The 18,062-nt window shown below is 47.9% G+C and overlaps 1 protein-coding gene across 2 annotated transcripts in view; it reads right to left on the reverse strand.

Moving 5' to 3' along the window:
- ZBTB2 (zinc finger and BTB domain containing 2) overlaps positions 1-8,273 on the reverse strand; it is a 29,641-nt gene extending 21,368 nt beyond the window's left edge. Inside the window, exon 1 of one of the 2 annotated variants that reach the window (XM_081093672.1) lies at positions 8,161-8,273. The gene's annotated coding sequence lies outside the window, so the exon portion shown is untranslated. Of the gene's footprint in view, positions 1-7,637; positions 7,788-8,160 lie in introns of those variants that run through there. The other variant, XM_081093673.1, reaches the window with a different exon arrangement.
- Positions 8,274-18,062: the final 9,789 nt, after the last annotated feature.

Raw genomic sequence — 18,062 nt, forward strand, 5'->3', positions numbered from 1 at the left:
AGCATACACATTTATAATAGCCAACTCTGATAAGAGCTATCAAAGAAAAATATAAATAAATATGAGGATCATAAACTGGGGTCTAATTTGGGGTTTGGGGATTAGAGAAGGCTTTTGTTTGTTTTTTTAAATATTTTTTTTTTATTATTATTTCAGAGAGGAAGGGAGAGGTAGAGAAAGACAGAAACATCAATGATGAGAGAGAATCATTGATTGGCTGCCTCTTGCATGCCCCCTGCTGGGGATCGAGCCCACAACCTGGGCATGTGCCCTTGACGGGAATAGAACTTGGGTTTGCAGGCTGATGCTCTATCCACTGAGCCAAACCAGCTAGGGCTAGGGAAGGCTTTTTTAAGGAAATGCCAGTTAAGTGAATAAAGAATGAGAAGAGTTAACTGATCAAAATAGAGTATCCCAGGCAGAGGGATCAGCATTTGCGAAGGCCCTAAGATCGGAGGGAGTAGATGCAATTGAGGAATGGAAAGGAGGTCAAAGTGGCTTTAGGGCAAAGAGCCAGACAGAGAAGGATGAGGCAAGATGAGGCCGGAGACTCGGGTCGGTTAAAGATTTTGGTTCCCATCCTCAAGGCGGTGAGAAGCCACTGCAGGGGATTTCCAGCGGCAGGCTGACATCATCAGATGCCTGCAATTGCAAAGCTGACTAGTTGGGGCGGTGGAGGTGATGCAGAGGTGGGAGAGGGGGGACATGGCAGAATGGTCGAGAAAGGAGGTGACAGACTGGGGTGGTGATGATGAAGACAAAGGGGGCGGGGATAGTTGGAAGATAAAAAATCAAAGGACTGGCTGGTGGATTAGATGGAGGAGGCTGGGGAAGATCTAGGTGTCCAAGACGACTCCTAGGTTTCTAAACCGTGTGACTGGATAGATCGTGGGGCTCTCTGCCAGGAGAGGGAACCTGGGCAAAACCCCCATTTTTGGGGAAGATCATGAAGTGAGGTGTAGACAGGTTGGGGTTGAGAGGCTTCACAGACACCCAAGGAGAGCCATGCAGAACATCGACATGTTCGTTGTAAAGATCTGGAGCTCTGAAGTCTTGACTATGATTTGTGTCTGAGAGTCTTGGGAGAAGCCAGGTATGTCTGACTCCAGAAGTCACAACCTTAAATCACTAGATCAGTGATGGCGAACCTATGACACGCGTGTCAGAGGTGACACGCAAACTCATTTTTTGGTTGATTTTTCTTTGTTAAATGGCATTTAAATATATAAAATAAATATATAAAATAAATATAAAAATATAAGTCTTTGTTTTACTGTGGTTGCAAAGATCAAAAAATTTCTATATGTGACACGGCACCAGAGTTAAGTTAGGGTTTTTCAAAATGCTGACACGCCGAGCTCAAAAGGTTCACCATCACTGCGACTAGATGATAGTTCAGAGAAGTAAAAACTGTAAAAAACAGGAGTTCATTGAACCGTGGCCTTGTGTGTAAATTTCATGCTTTTCCCACTACCCTACCTTGCTATAGATCATTCCTAAAAGTTCTTATTAATACTAGTCACGGAGGACTGCTAATAAAGCCCCAGCCATTTAACACTGTTAATGGAACTTAGAAAAAAATCTAAATCAGAATAGTGAGCAGAGAACTAAAGTAGAGATGGGGAAGGGAGACAATTCTTTTTTTTTTAGACTATGAATACTTCTTTTGTTTAAGGGAGGCAATTTTTTTTTTCCTTTGTAAAAAAAATCTCACCCGAGGACCCCTAGCGTGTTTGGCTCAGTGGATAGAGCGTCCGCCTGTAGACTGAAGGGTCCTGGGTTCGATTCCAGTCAAAAGCACATGCCTGGGTTGCGGGCTTGATCTCCAGTACGGGGTGTGCAGGAGGTAGCTGATCAATGATTCTCTCTCATCATTGATGTTTCTATCTTGGTCTACCTTTCTCTTCCTCTCTGAAAAAAAAAAAAAAAATTCTAACCCAAGGATATTTTTTCCATTGATTTTTTTAAAGAATGAATGGAGGGGAGGAAGGAAGGGGAGGGAGAGAGAGAGAAACATTAATGTGAGAGAGACACATAGATTGATTGCCTCCGCACGTGTCCTGATTGGGCAGAGATCGGGAATTGAACTGGAGACCCTTTGGTCCTTGGGCAGACACGCTAACGGTTCTAACCACTGAGCCAAACCAACCAGGGCGGAGGCAATTCTTAAAAGTGGGTTTTCATAGAATGCCTTCTTTATGCATGTTTGAATGTACAAAGTGGTTTTTCCTTTAAGTAAATTCAGAGACTATAAGATGTCATGTTGAAATAAGTGAGAAACACTTTCCAAAGCCAAACGTAAATGATGGTTTATATTGTTTAAAGCTCTGGCTTTGATCACCACTGTTTCCCACACTGATAACTGACACGACCCAGACGGCAGGGCTTTCAGCGCCCATCACGGAGCAATGTGGGCTGATCCTTGTTACTCTGTTTGGAGGTGCAGCTGAACGGAACACACGTAATCACACTGTATTCTGACAACTCAAGTTCCTCCACTTTCAGTATGAGAAGAGGCCAAAACAGCTTTTGGAATTGATGATTTACTTTTTAAAGATAATAGCTCTCTGAAGATACAAAATACCACTTAGACTACCCATTTCAAGGGCACTCAAAGGTCCTCTGAAGTCCTTGATTTTATTCAAGTGAAGCATATATGAATATTGTAATGCACAGCATGCATCAGTAGCAGAAAAGCACTTCCCACAAGTAAGATTGATTCTTTCAAGTGGTTAGACCACTTACCAGGATGAAAAAACTGCTTTTTTCAGTATTATTAATAATTAATACTTGAAGGCCCATAAGGTAAACTTGAGCAAGCCTGGTCATTTGAATTTTAATATATTTTAAAACTGTATTTCAAAGCTAGGAAATGTGTCTTATTTAGTTGTGGTGACAGAATGGTATATGTATATTTTAGCTTTTCTTTAGTCAATCCTCTTCTATAGTAATTAAAAAAGGAGGGAAATAAATGAACCAATAGCACTTATTTTGACTTCGGAAAACATGAACTTGTAAAAGATTTGTCTTTTCAATTATATTTTGTTAACATTAAAATTAGTTTTTAGTTTCTGAGTATAAGCTGAGGCCAGTTCAGGGACAGTTTAGGTGCCAAGGAGAAGCAAGTCAGAAATTTATGGCAAATAAAGACTTGATATTAAAGTGGTAACTCTAAAGGCATTATGCATTATGCTACAATCAACTTTAAGGAAATCTACATATGAACACACAGCAAAATTTCAAACCTAATCTAGTTTGCTTATAATAACCCACCAAAGCAGAGACTGCCTTTTTAAAAATGCTGTATGATTAGTAAAATCAATCTGAAGAAAATATAGTCACCTATAGAAATAGCTCAGTGTATGCCAGAGAAAGGAGCACCAAATGTGTTTTCATTCGAAGTCTTGAGTAATACTAGAGGCCTGGTGCACAAAATTCGTTTACTTGGTGGTGGTGGTTGGGGGGTGTCCCTCAGTCCGGCCTGTGCCCTCTTGCAGTCCGGGAGCCCTCGGCGGATGTCCGACTGACGGCTAAGGCCCGCTCCCCGTCGGACATCCTTAGCGCTGCTCAGGAGGTGGGAGAGGCTCCTGCTCCCACTGCTGTGCTCGCCAGCTGTGAGCCCAGGCTCAGGGCTTCTGGCTGAGTAGGGATCCCCCTGTGGGAGCGCACTGACCACCAGGGGGCAGCTTCTGCATTGAACGTCTGCCCCCTGGTGGTCAGTGTGCATCATAGCAACCGGTCGTTCTGCTGTTTGGTTGATTTGCACCTTAGCCTTTTATTATATAGGATTTGAGGGCAGGGATTCTCATACTTTTTGGTATCAGGACTCCTTTATTAAGCCCACTGTGTGCTAACGTAACACTTTTATTAAAAATATATTTTCCAAAACAAATTAGTGAAATGGCTTCTTGTCATAATTTTACAAATCTCTTTAGTAGAAGAGAGTGGGGTTCTGCATCTACTTTGCGCTCCACTGACTCTGTTGTGATAATTTGTTTTGGTTGAGTATTTTTTTGTTGTTAATCCTTTCCCATTTATTTCTAGAGAGTGGAAGGGACGGAGAGAGACAAAGAGAGAACCACTGATGTGAGAGACACATTGATTAGTTGGCTCCTGTAGGTGCCCTTGCCGGTGGGAGGGATGTGCCCTTGACTGGAATAGAACCTGTGACCTTTCAGTCCACAGGCCAACACTCTAACCACTGAGCAAACTGGCTAGAGCTTGGTTGAGTATTGAAGAAAATTCAGCCTAACTCAACTGTATAGTTGGAAAAAAAGGAATTTTTAATAGCCATTTTTGGTAATTGTGGATATTCTTTGATAATACATCAAAACTTGACAAGTGTTAGTTTCTTAAGAGTTGTGTGATCTCAAAATACATCAATAAATGCTATTTTTCTACTCCATTACAGTAAAATTCACTGCTCTATCTTGCGCTTGGAATGAATTGTTTACCTGCAGGTGACTTTTAACGTCATCCATTGATTATTTGGAAATGTCAGCTCATTGAGTTATGTGCACCTTCCCAATGCGGACATGTTTTGAACAGTGAAAAAGGCCAATGACACATTAGCATCATTATGAAAACAGTTTTGACCTCAGGGAGCCCCAAAGGGGTTCTGTTTCACAAGGGACTGCAGACGACACGTAGACACTTTGGGGACGTGGAGAATCTCAGTGACTAGGCATGGTGTCGGAAAACACACGCACCGTGAGGTGGCTCTCAAGACCATGCTCACTTTTGCCTGGTGCAGAACGTAGGGGCGCACACTATTTACAAGAACTGTATACTAAAAGTTCTTGTAAAGTAAAAGAGTTGTTTCGTAAGTACTGAGCCGGGCACATGAAAGTGCTTTACAAAGTCCTCCCTCTGCACAGACCTTTCTGGAAGTGAGGAAGTCACACGATACATACCTCATGCATGTGGACTGGGGATTATGTACTTGAGCATAGATATTGGCCTCTAATGTGGCCTTTGCACCATAAAAAGAAAAAAAAGGTTGTAAATGTCTCGGACTGCCACCTCCTGATAAGTGTCCTGAGGCTACTGGCTCCATCCCTTAATGACCTATTAGCATTGTAAAACACTGGATCTTATGTATTCACTATTGATTCAAAGTAATATTTTAATTTTTTAAGTTTAACTTGCTAATAAGAATTATAACCTATTCGAGCATAAAAAAGGTTTAAAAATGTTCTCAATCTAATGCTTCGAAGGTTTACTTTGCCTTTTGTTTCTTTAGGAAATAAAAATTCTCAACTTCCTTTTAGGTTTTCAGGGTCACGCTTTGCAACCTGAAGACCGTAAGGCAGTAGGTAAAATGATAAATGCCCTTTCACCAGGTGCATTCTGAAATTTATGGCACAGTGTCCAGCCAACCAGCAGTTCTCCCTTTACTGTGACAGCTTGGTGCCACACTACTTGCCCAGTTTCCCAGTTACTTCAGGGAAAGATGCGTGGGCCTTGAGATGAGAGACAGGAGGTGGCAGGGGAGGCTCCAGGTCTGATGAAGCTGATCCCAGCCAATGTGACATACCAGCCTGAGCTCTCCCTCAACTTCCTAACTCTACTTCAGTAATTCCCAAGCTGGGAAAAGCATATCCCCTTATGCAGGTACATATTCTTAGAGGGTTATTTTATAGAGTTTTTACAAAAGTGTAGACTTTGGAGGACAGTGCAAAGTTTTATTTTGTTAATTCTTTAAAATAAAAAAGAAACCGTCACGGTGGAAGCTTTTATTCTATGAGCTAAAATATGCCTAGGGCTTATTCTCTGCTGCTGGAGTATTTTGGTGGGAGTTTGTGGAGCACCTATTTACTTTCTCTCTGAAGAGAGGAGAACTTGAAAACTCCAAAGCAAGCAGCTGGACTGGACAATAAAGCTTGGGGGTGGCTCATCGGCCACTCTAAGGACTCCTTCACTGGGGACCATCAGTGGCACTGGTTATTACTTCTTGTACTTGGAGATCTCATGATGGTTTCAACATCGGGTCAATTCTTTGGCTAGAAGATAACCTTATATAAACTAGGCATGTAAGTGAGAAACACCCAGTTTAAAGGAATGTGGTATTAGTTATCTTTCTTTCTTAAAAATTACCTTTTAATGACCTCAAAACACCCTGGATAGACACCAAGGGGATTTAGACTAGAAAAAAAAATTTAATAATTATTTCTGGTTTGTAATAAATTAGAGAAATGAGGATTTAAAATGTCTTAACTCTGATTTTCTATTGAAATCTCAGGCCTCTCGGATTGAAACGCTAGTGCTATGTGCACGCTGCTCCTGAGCTGGGTCGGGGTCAACACAGATGGTCTGAAAGGAAAGGGGGCGCGGGGGGGGGGGGGGAAGGGGGCGGCCAAGGTTAAGAAACCCAGAGCACCTTGCAGTTCTGGGAGCCAGGGAGTCTGACCTTTCAATGTTTTATTTCACCAAGACAGTAACGTCTGAAAATGAACGCAACTGAGACTCACACTAAGGGAGCCCGCTTTCCGATGAGCAAATGGACCCTGCAGGTGGGCGGGGAGCCGAGCCTGGGATGTTTCCCTAAGGCACCATTAGCTCGGCGGCTCCAAGTTTTTGCAGCAAATGGCGTGGCAACAACTGCATTTCCACGCGGCCCGCTTTCTTGCTCGCTCTGCTCCCCCCGCTCTCTGTATTGCCTTCTGTATTCACCACCAGCTCCCGGCGACAAAACCCCCGCTTCCTGAGCATGTTCTGCACCACCAGCTCTCTCTGCAGACAGTTTAAACGTCAGTGGTTTGGGGGTTGTACGGGGCTGGGGAGCGGCCTCAGCACCCCCGACCTTACTCCCTTTCGGGGACCCCTTCGGGGTGAGGGCTGTGCTGCCCGGAGCGCGGCTCGCACGCCGCACCCCCGCCGCGAGGCGCAGCGGCCAGAAACCACAGCGCAGCTCGGCCCCGTCGGAGGCGCACATCGCCCGCGGGGCGGAAGCCCGAGGCCTCCCGCTCGGCGCGCCCACACCCGCCATCGGGGCCGCGGCGGCGCCCAGGAAGGCCTCCGTCTCCCCGGCCCGCGGGAGAGACGGGCAACGGCCGCCCCGCCGGCTCCGCCCGCTCCAGGGGGCGGGGCCGGCCAGACCCGAGGGGGCCGGGAGGTCCGGGCGCCGCGCACCTCGGCCCGCCCCAGCCTCCGGGGACTGGGAGGGGAGCGGAGGGGAGGGGACGGGAGGGGAGGGGCGACGCACTCGGGCTGCGCGGCCCCGCGTGCGCGCGCGCTCTCCCAAGTCCCGCGGAGTTTAACACAATGCCGACGCCTACGCCGTGCGCGACGCCCCGGCCGGCGCAGCAGCCCCGGCGCCAGGGGCGGGCGGTGGCCAGACAGGGAGCGGGAAGAGCGCGCGCGAGAGCCGGAGACAGCGCGAGACCCAGGGAGCCGGAAGCGCGCGTGCGCGCCCCCGCCCGCGGCCGGGAGGCGGAGCCGCGGCAGTAGCGGCAGCAGCTGTAGGAGCCGCTGCAGCTGGGAGACGCGCCAGAGAGGCCGGGCCTGCTCCGGTCGGACCGGATCCCTCCCCTCCCCCTCCCTCTCCCGCTCCCCTCCCCCAGCCCACTTCCGCAGCTCGCGGCCTGGCCGCCGAAGCAGCAGCGGCGGCAGCAGGAGGCGGCGGCAGGATTACGCACCTGACGGGCCAACCTCTCGGGGCTCCGGCGCGGGACGCTCACCGGCCGCCGCCAGGACGCACTTCGCGGTGGCGGCGGGAAGGGAGGGACCGGCGATGGGGAACGGAACGCGAATCGCCCCCTCCTCTTTCTCCCTCCCTCCTCCCCTCCGATCCGCCGCCCGCCCTCTCGGCTTCCGTCCCCTCCCCCTCCCGCAAAGCCCCGGATGGAGCTGCCGCCGACTCGCCGCCGCCTGGCTCCGGGGGATGGTTTTGTCAGGCGGCCAGAGCCCGGCGCCAGGCGCCGCCGCCGCCGCCCCCAGGGCGCCCCTGCCCTCACTTCCCAGAACCGCGTTCCCGAGGGACCCGGGCCCTCCGCCTGCCTTCGCCCGGAGCCGGGCCGGGGGCATTCGTCGCCTTTGTTGCCACCGTCTCCGCCGGAACCGTTTGCGAGCCCGGTGCCCCCCGCCCCTCCGCCTTCCCGGAGCCCGGGCCGGGGGCGGCACGTGGGCGCCAGCCCGGGAGCGGAGGCGGTGCGCGCTTACCTGTCGCCGGTGCCGCGGTGGCGCGGGGTGTGGAGGAGGCACCGCCGGGCGGCCTGGCCGTGCCCTGCCCGCCGCCGCCGCCTCTCGCTGCTGCTGCTGCTGCTGCCGCCGCGGTCGGTGTCTCCGGCGGCGGCGGCGGGGCTTTTCCTGTCCGGTTACGTTAAGGTCACATGACCGAGCGAGCGGAGCGACTAGTGCAGAGGCTGCGAGCGGCTCCCGCCGGGGGGGAGGCGGCGAGCGCAGTGGCGGCAAGAGCCCCTCCGCCCCCCTCCGCCGCCTCCCCTCCCCCTCGCCCGCCTCCGCCTCCGCCTCCTGCTGCTCGGCCGCCGCCGCCTGCAGCGCTCGCTCCGCTGCCGCTCCCACCCGGGCTCCGCGCTCCGCCTCAGCCGAACTTCTGCAGGCCATGTGCAGCCGCGGCGAGGAACTTCTCTCCGCGCACCGGGGCCGGAGGCCCGAGTCACGAGCCCCGTGTTCACGTGCGGGGTTTCGGTAGGAGGACCCGGGAGGGATGCTCGGGGGCGGGATGCTCCGGGGAGGGATGCTCGGGGGAGCTGCTGGTCGGACGCCCCTGCAGGCTCCCGGTGCTGGACCTCTCGCGGCCCGCCCCTCTGTCCCCTGACCTCCCTTACTGACCTGCGTTTCTAACTTTAGGACTCGAGATGCAGTGGACTTGAGAGCCACCGAGATCCTAAGTCACGGATACCTGTTGTCAGCAGCGGCGATGGGAGGGCCGTGCCGGGTGGTGCTGTGTGTGGAGGCAGAGGTGCCAGCAGACTAGCTGGGTGTGATCGAAGAAGTTTCTGTCGGGATTGAATTGGTTGTTTATTTCTGTCATTGGGTTTTAGCTTTTGAAGCTTTGGTCCAAGAATATCCGTCTGCAAGGCGTGCTTGCTGCTTAAGGACAGTTCCCTCTGCTGTTGACTTTGGTGTCCAGAGTGGCCGGTCTGTGAATGCAGAGGTCCCAGACCTTCTCGCAGGGGCGCCCCGAGCTGCCAGAGGGCAGGCGGGGGGACTTCGTCGGGTAGTCATTCTTAACCTTTTGAAGTTCACTGGTGTGCTGTTGCCGTTTTGCTAGAGTTTTATGTCTTTGGAAGCACAGCGTAGTCCCTTGAGGACTGGATGTAATAACTTACATGTACACTGTTTTGAAGTCTTAAAAATGAATGCGGCTTGATGTTTCGGGGGATGGAGGCGGCAGTTTGCAGGGTACTTTGGTTTGAGAGCGGGTTGTCTTGGTCATAAGGTCCTTGATTTGTTGTCCAGCCCATGTTGGTTTACATAGCCCAGTGCCCTGGCACATAGTTCACAGGTATGTAAGGCACGATTACTATCTTAGACAGCTAATGCAACATACAGAAAGAAGTGTCCCTTCTGAAACTCTGCGTTTGACCCAGTGACCCGGGTAGTTCCGCGGTGCTGCCGGTGACTGCTTCCCTCTGGAGACGGAGTCGGCAGCTGTGTAACTAGTGGTCCAAACGTGGGTAATGGATTTATGCATACCTGCCTCGGACTTCTCTTGTTCGTTGATCAGCGAGGTAAATGACGTGAGTGGTTAAATGTCTGCCTACAAAACCAAATTCTGACCCTGGTTTAAGTATTTCTGGTGCACTATCACTAAACATCAGAGTTGGCCTTCAGGCTGACAGGCCTGCTTCTTGGATTGGCTCTCCAGTTGAGATCTGTTTCATCTTACTGGGAAACTAAAGTGGTTTTGATTGGTAGAAAGTCCTATTAAAGATCTTTGGGTCCTTAGTTCCTTTAGACCTTGACTCTGAACTTTCAAGTTTATGATATGATGGAGTGCTTACATGGAGGGTAAACTGGTTTAAGAGAAACTAAAGAGAAAAAGTGGGCGAAACTAATGCTGAAGTTTTAGATGAAAGCCCTGAAGTAGAAACTTGCTTATGTGTTTAGAGTAATTGGCTTTGAGTCAAAGAAACGATGCTTTTTTTAAAAAATAGATTTTTTAAAATGAGAAAGGGAGAGAGAGAAACATCAGTGATGAGAATCATTGATCTGATCAGCTGCATGCTGTACACCCCACACTGGAGCTCAAGGCTGCAACCTGGGCATGTGCCCTGATCAGGAATCGGACAGTGACTTTCTGGTTCATAGGTCCACGCTCAACCACTGAGCTATGCCAGCTGGGTAGAACTGCTTATTCTTGAAATCAGTGAATAGTTCCTCAATACTACATTCTATGTAATTGTGTAAAAATAGACCCAGTGGTTATTCCTGAAACTCAATCTTATTCCTAGAGAAAAGTGCTGTCAAGGACTGGCCTAGACTTTTCTCCAAGAGCTGCTATTCTTTATTTTTAAAATATTTTTATTGATTTCAGAGAAAGGAAGGGAGAGCAAGAGAGAGAAACATCAGTGATGAGAGAGAATCATTGATCAGCTGCCTCCTGCACACCCCACACGGAATGGAGCCCACTACCTAGGCATGTGTCCTGACCGAGAATTGAACCGTGACCTCCTAATTCATAGGTTGACGCTCAACCACTGAGCCACGCCTGCTGGCTAGAGCTGCTATTCTTGAATTTAGAAATGGTCAATTGTTTTGCTGCTAGTTCTCTCAAGGCATAGGCATGCATTCTTAGATTTTGTCAAGTATGCTAATTAGTTTGACTTTTAGTTACCATCAAGTCATAGCATTATAAGGGATGCTGTACAGATTATATCTGCTTTCTGCAACTTGGAGTAGAAATAATGAAATGGATGTATACGCAAAGTTTGGGGAGAAAACTTAGTCTTTGCAAGAAGGACTAGTGTCTCCAGGGAAAGCTGTTAGTCTGGTTGTGGGAGAGCCACAAGTCACCTGAATTAAGTAATAAGAAAAGTAAGTTAAATTTTCTGTTTAGTGTTTATGTGCTGAGTTTGCATTTTGGAAATACATTTGGCAGATTAGGCGTTCAAAAATAGTTTCACACATTTCCCAAGAAAATCATAGTGCAAGCAAATAAATAATCTGAGTGGATTCATCAAAAGTTGTTATACATAAATATTCTGCAAACTCTTGTAGTGCTGAAAGTTTTGATAAGTTATGCTGAGGTACATGAGAAAAATATGCTTGCTGTATCCTGAAGAGATAGGTCCAGTGAGCCTTGGACTGTGGGCAGAAAGCAATTTAATAATACTGTACTTGTTTTTCGCAGAAATTGGTGTGTGTGCGCAGATTGAAGATGGGATTTCCTTTAACATTGTTTATTAAAGTAATATACTAATAAATGTGGGTGTATCCCAGAGCGGCTTTTGCACTACATAATTTTATGGGTAACCTCTTAGGTTTGGACAGTGACATGCTTTTACAAGCTACACTTACAAGCCTGCCATGCCTTTTGTGTTTTATATCAAGCTTAACATATAAGTCTGAAAATGTGTATTTTGAGAGTCTCTTATATTTTATTGGTTTGGTTATAAAATTTATAGAAAATGCTCATTTTATAGTTGGTTGCTGTTGAGACCATATTCCCTCAAGAGTTCCTATACTTTAGGGAACATTTTGTCTTAAACCTAAGTGTAGGCTTGTGGGTTTCAAACTTTTTCAGTTGTGATTCTAAGACATATGCTTTGTTAAATGTACACAAATATATAAAATTGAAACAATTTTCAGGAACTAATACTTGTTATCAGTTATATACTCTGCTATCTCTTGTAACTAGTTCATTTATTTTTTTAAAGCTGATTGTGGTGCCTTAAATGGATTTCATCAATCACAAGTGGATCAGGGTTCCGAGTTTGAAGATCACTTGTTTATCTCATACAGTTTCTGTGGGTCAGGAATCCAGGAGCAGCTTAATTAGGTAGGTGGTTCTGGGTCAGGGTCTTTGACGAGGTTACTTAGAGTCAATATGTTGACTGGGCCAGAAGATCTGCTCCTAAGGCGGCCCACACTCCAGCAGGTTAATGCTCGAAGTTGGCAAGTCTCAGTATTTTCCCATTGGGCTCCTGGAGTGTCCTCACGGTGTGGTGGTGCTTGGCTTCCCCCAGAAAAAGCGAAACAAGGAAGAGCCAAGGAGGAAGCCGCACCACCACTGTCACTTGCTGTTAGTGAAAAGCAAGTCACTAAGTTCAGCCTGTGGCCAGCTGGAACGGTATTAATCTTCATGTCTTCAAGGAGAAGTATCAAAGAATTTGGCGTTTTTAGTAACAAACACAGTTCTGTATTTTTCCTCTTTATGGATGAATTAGGGTTGAACCGGAAACCTTGCTAAAATGTCAGTCTTTAAGTAATTATCATGCTTAATTCACTTTTTTCTCTGAGGGCATCTAATCTCATTCTCTCCTCAGTCTTAAATTTGAGAAAGCGGGCTCATGTATTCTCGGGGGAAAAAACACCAGTTTTTCTCTGACTTTTGTCATGAATAATCTATGCTGAAAAGATGAGAAAATCGGCTGATTTTTAAGAAATCCTTTCTAAAGAAGTTATAGTGTATAACTGTTGTCCTCTAGTCTGCCAGTTTGCAAGCTTTTACATAATAGTAGTTATACTTTCAACTTTTAACTCTCCATTCGGCCCTTTGAATCTGTGGATTCAACCTATCGAAAACAGTTTTTTGATCCATGGTTGAGAATCCCTGGTTGGGAAACTGCTCTTGGGAATGTGAACTACTGTTTTTGATCGATGGTTGATTGAATCTGGAGATGGCTGGCTTCTGTGATTGATGAGAAGTCTGTGGATACGAAGGGCCAACTATATTGAAAAAAATCAGCTTATAGATGGGCTGTGCGGTTCAAAGCTATGTTGTTCAAGGATCACCTGTACTTATTAAAAGAATTGAAACTACTTGTTAGCTTCTGATGCTATCTGTATACTGACCACGAGATTGTACTACTGTTATAACTATAGCAATTAGGACATTTCCAGGACCTAAAAGATGTTATAACTTAAAGATAATCAGGGTTCGAGTGTAAAGACAACTATACTACTTTCTGCTGTGAAATTTTCATGGAAACTGGAGCTAGAAGGATTTGTTCTAAGACTAGTTTGGCTTAATGGCACAGGAGCAGGAGGAGACCCTGACATTGGTAGTGTGAGTGAAGCTAGGATCAATTTCCAAGGCCTTCCTTGATTTTTTTTTTAATTCATTATGCTTTTCTGAGTAATACGTGGGATGCAGTAAATTATCTTACACTTTTACTGTAACAGATTGGATAATGGCTGCTTTTTTCTTAACCCTTTGAGCCAGCCAATATCCTAGGAACTATGCTAAAATTGCCAAGGCATTTTTGCTGATTTTACAGCAGTTTAGGAAGTCTGCACTTAGGTGCCATCTGTCAGTAAAGAGCGAACTACTAGCATCTAATAGTGACATTGCAGGAGGAGCGCGATAGTGCTCCCGGCTCCCGGCACTTTGGGCGAAAGACAGGAGGAGTGCGATCGCGCTCCCGGCACTCTAGGGGTTACCTTTCGGGTTTCTCTTAACCACCAGGACTCCTGACAGTTCCCATTCTGCTCGAAAGCACTGGTTGTACCAGTAAATCTGTGTTTTGTTTCATTGTGCTGAAGGAGTGAGAATGCAGCATTTAAAAAATTTCGTTTTGTTAACCCTCTGTGACAGTGGTTCTTAACCTTCTGGCCCTTTAACTACGGTTCCTCATGTTGTGACCCAACCATAAAATTATTTTCGTTGCGGCTTCATAACTGTAATGTTGCTACTGTTATGAATCCTAATGTAAATATCTGATTTGCAGGATGGTCTTAGGCGACCCCTGTGAAAGGGTCGTTCAACTGCCAAAGGGGTCGCGACCCACAGGTTGAGAACCACTGCTCTGTGAGGAAATCTCCCTTGAGGAAAGGGAATTTGGAAACAGCCAATTCAGAACTCTCAGAAAGAATTGCAAGTAAATAGATTTGGACTGAAGGTACTCAAAATATTCCTCTTCTCGTTCTCACCACCTCCCAGCACAGTGACACACAATTTGTAAAGGCAGGGAGATGGGAGTTTGAGAAGATTGGTTGTGGAAAGGAGAATTGAGTCCCTGAGATTTAGTACTTAGTACATTAAGTGGAGCAAGAGGTGCTAACGAATTACTTAATATCTGTATAAACAGTATAAACCAGTTAATAGGCTCTAAGTTAGTGGTTCTCAGAGTTTAGTAAGCCTAAGAATCTCTTGGAGAGTTGTAAAAAAACAGGTTGGTAACTGCAGCCTCAGACTCAGATTGCAGAACACAGGAATCAGTAACCCTGGAAACCCAGCTATTTACTGAAGCAGTGGTCTGAGCATGAGACTTGGGAAAAACTGCTCTAAGTGGTAGAAAGCCAGGTCAGTAATTAAAAATAGGAGGATGTGATTATTTTGTCAAAACATGATAATCCTAAAAACTATTGATTTTGCATATAGAAACATTTCTGCGTTTGACTACTGCAGTAATCTAGGCACCCCAGAATGCCTGCTGGCCGCTACTTGGTATGTGTAAAATCTGTAGTTTAAAAAGCCTTTTAAGCAATGGAAATATTTATATTTAAACTGCTTTATATTTAAACTAGAGGTGCATGAGATTTGTGTACTGGGGTGGGGGTGGGGGGCTGTCCCTCAGCCTGGCCTGCGCCTCTTGCAGTCCGGGACCCCTCAGGGGATGTCCGCCTAAGCTGGCAGTCAGACATCCCTCTCGCAGTCTGGGACTTCCGCAGTCTGGGACTCCCTCACTCCTTACTGCCCATCTGCAGTGGAGGCGGGAGAGGCTCCCGCCACTGCACTTGCCAGCCGTGAGCCTGGCTTCTGGCTCAGCAGTGCTCCCACTGTGGAGCTCCTGCATTGAGTTTCTGCCCCCTGATGGTCAGTGAGCATCATAGTGACCAGTCCTGCCATTCGGTTGATTTGCATGTTACGCTTTTATTATATAGGACTAGTGGCCTGGTGCACGGATTTGTGCACATTGAAAGGAAATTAATTAGAAGGTTTCGGGTGGGGCGGAACTGGGCGAGAAGGGCTGGACACACCCTGGAGCCAACCTCCCATGGTCCCTCCCTGGTGTCTGTGGAGTGAGTGGGGTCCCTCCGGCAGGTGGGGTCCCTTGGCCTGGCCTGTGGGGATCGGGCAGAAACCGGCCTTCTGACATCTGCCAAGGGGTCCCAGAGTGCGAGCGGGCACGCTGCAAAGTTGCTGTCGTACAGGGTGTGGAGCACAAATTCAGTGTGCAGTAAACCAGATTTGGGGCCCACAGTGCTCAGCAACAACAGCCCACAGCCGAAGGTGGAATCACGTGGCCCCGTGAGGAATTGGGCTCCCTCCTCTCTGGTTTCAGGGTGTGTCACCCAAGGACCGCTGCTGCCAAGTCACTGCAGCTTGGCAGCTCCTGCATTGAGCATTTGCCCCATGGTGGTCAGTGCACATCATAGCAATCAGTTGGACGGTGGGTGGGACACTTAGCATTTAGCCTTTTATATGTACACTAGAGGCCCAGTGCACAAAATTCGTGCACTCAGTGGTGGGGAGGGTTCCTCAGCCCAGCCTGCACCCTCTCACAGTCTGAGAGGCATCAGTCGCACATCCTTAGCACTGCTGTGGAGGTGGGAGAGGCTCCCACCACCGCCGCTGCGCTCGCCGTGAGCCTGGCTCAGGGCTTCTGGCTGAGCGGTGCCCCCCCTGTGGCAGCATACTGACCACCAGGGGGCAGCTCTTGCATTGAGCATCTGCCCCCTGGTGGTCAGTGAACATCATAGCAACCGGTTGTTCCACTATTCAGTTGATTTGCATACTAGCCCTTTATTTTGCGCGCGCGTGCACGCACACACACACACACACACACAAGGCCTGGTGCATGAATTTATGCATGGGTAGGGTCCGTCGGGGTGGCCTGCGGGAAATGGGCTCCAGCCTCGCAGCCCCAGCCTTGTAGCCTCGCCTGGCACCGTCCTTACCTGCTCCACCATCCCGCCCTGTGGGGTGATAAATCAGGACCAGGCCCTCCACCCGGCAACCTCGGCGCCTGGGAGCTGGGTGGCAGCCCCACCCCCTGCCGCTGGTCACAGTCTGTGGGGTAATTGATGGGGTAATCGGGCCCTGCTCGCACCCACCTTGGCCTGGTGCCACCTGCTCACCTGCTCCACCATCCTGCCACCGTCCTGCTCTTAGCGGGGCCCATTGGGGCCTGCAGCCTTTCCACTGCCAGCGCTGCGACACCAATGCCTGCCATGTTTTGTGCTGCCCCCTGGTGGTCAGCACATGTCATAGCAAGCAGTTGAACTCCCGGTCAAATAATTAGATTTTTATTTATATAGATGAACCACTCCAGACATTTCTATGCAGGATTCATTAACATCTATCTAAGTCTCAGTAATGTTTCTGAACTATGGATTCAAGGGGGTGGGGGGGGCCTTTCCATCTCTGTTTAATCTCATCCTATGTGGATTTTGAGCTGAGGTAGTACTTCAGTTAAACCCATTAGACAGATGAGGAAACAGGCCCAGAGAGGTTCAGTGATTTGCCCAAGGTGATGCAGCTATGTAAATGATTAAAATTTAACATTGATCTTTCTCCCTGGAAACCTGTATTTGTTAAATTTCCACCACAAAAACATCACCCTAATACAATAAATTTTTATGCTTGAAGGCCTTATTGTTTATCTTTATTTCTTTGCAACATACTTGTGTATAAGTTGAAATGTTAAATTTTAATTTGCCATGACCATAAGGCACCATATGTTCATGTTTTTTTATATTAAAATTGTTTTATAATGAATGCACTCTTGAACCTTACAGCAAATTGTTTGTTGATGCTGGGGTAAAATTTTATTGGAAACTCCCCTTTTAAGAAAAAATTTTTTAAAAATATATTCTTATTGTTTTCAGAGAGGAAGGGAGAGATAGAAACATCAATGATGAGAATCATCAATTAGCTGCCTCCTGCACACCTTCCATTGGGGATCAAGCCTGCAACCCGGGCATGCACCCCTGACTGGAATCAAACCCAGGACCCTTCAGTCCGCAGGCCAACACTCTACTGAACCAAACCAGCCAGGGCTAAAAAAAATATGTGGAAGGGAGAGGGAGAGAAACATCAATGATGAGAATAATTGATTGGCTGCCTCCTGCACCCCCCCCTCCCCCCACTGGGGATCGAGCCCACAACCAGGCATGTACCCTTGACCCCTTGACTGGAATCGAAGTCGGGACCCTTCAGTCCACAGGCCAATGCCCTATCCACTGAGTCAAACCCGGCTAGGGTGGAAACTCCCTTCTTACTAGGTGGGGATATCATGGTCTCAGTTAAAGGAGGCTTCATTGACCAGTATTTTAAATTGTCCTGTTTGGCTTCCCAAAGGTTTTTACAGGTTAAATATAACTAAAGGTTTTTAAATATAGTGGACACCAAACTTGGATTCAAGCTGGGTGAGTGATGCCTTCTGTACAGTTTTGATGGGAAGACTGACTGCAGGTGTGTGCCTGCACACAGCAGTTTTATGGAGGTGCTGGTGTGGAACTTGATCTAGAAAGCAGTTACTGAACTATCCATGCCCATGTGCTCCTTGGAACGTCTTTGATGCCCTTGGGGTATAAATACCTCAGAAGACTGCTACTTGAGAACTCTTGCCAAGTGCTGCAAAAGACACCAGGATGGTCACCTTCTCACAGGCACAGCAAATGGAGTCATCGGTAGGTGTATGGATGTCTGTTCTCTTGGTAGAATGCTATACAGTTAAGTTGCAAAATGACAGTGTCTCAATTTTAAACAGAATAATCCTTTTCATCAATATGTATAGAATATAAGAAAAAGTACATTTAAATTCACGGGGGTGGGACAGCTAGAGGCTTGGTGCACGAATTCGTGCACGGGTGGGGTCCCCTCATCCAGGCCAGCGATCAGGGCCGATCGGGACCAGCCGGGAGTGGGGGTGTGGGGAGGGGACACGGGAGATTGGCTGGCTGTGGGAGCGCACTGACCATCGGGGTAG

The sequence above is a fragment of the Myotis nattereri genome, assembly GCF_964212035.1.
Source record: "Myotis nattereri genome assembly, chromosome: 6".
In the NCBI taxonomy this organism is placed as follows: Eukaryota; Metazoa; Chordata; class Mammalia; order Chiroptera; family Vespertilionidae; genus Myotis; species Myotis nattereri.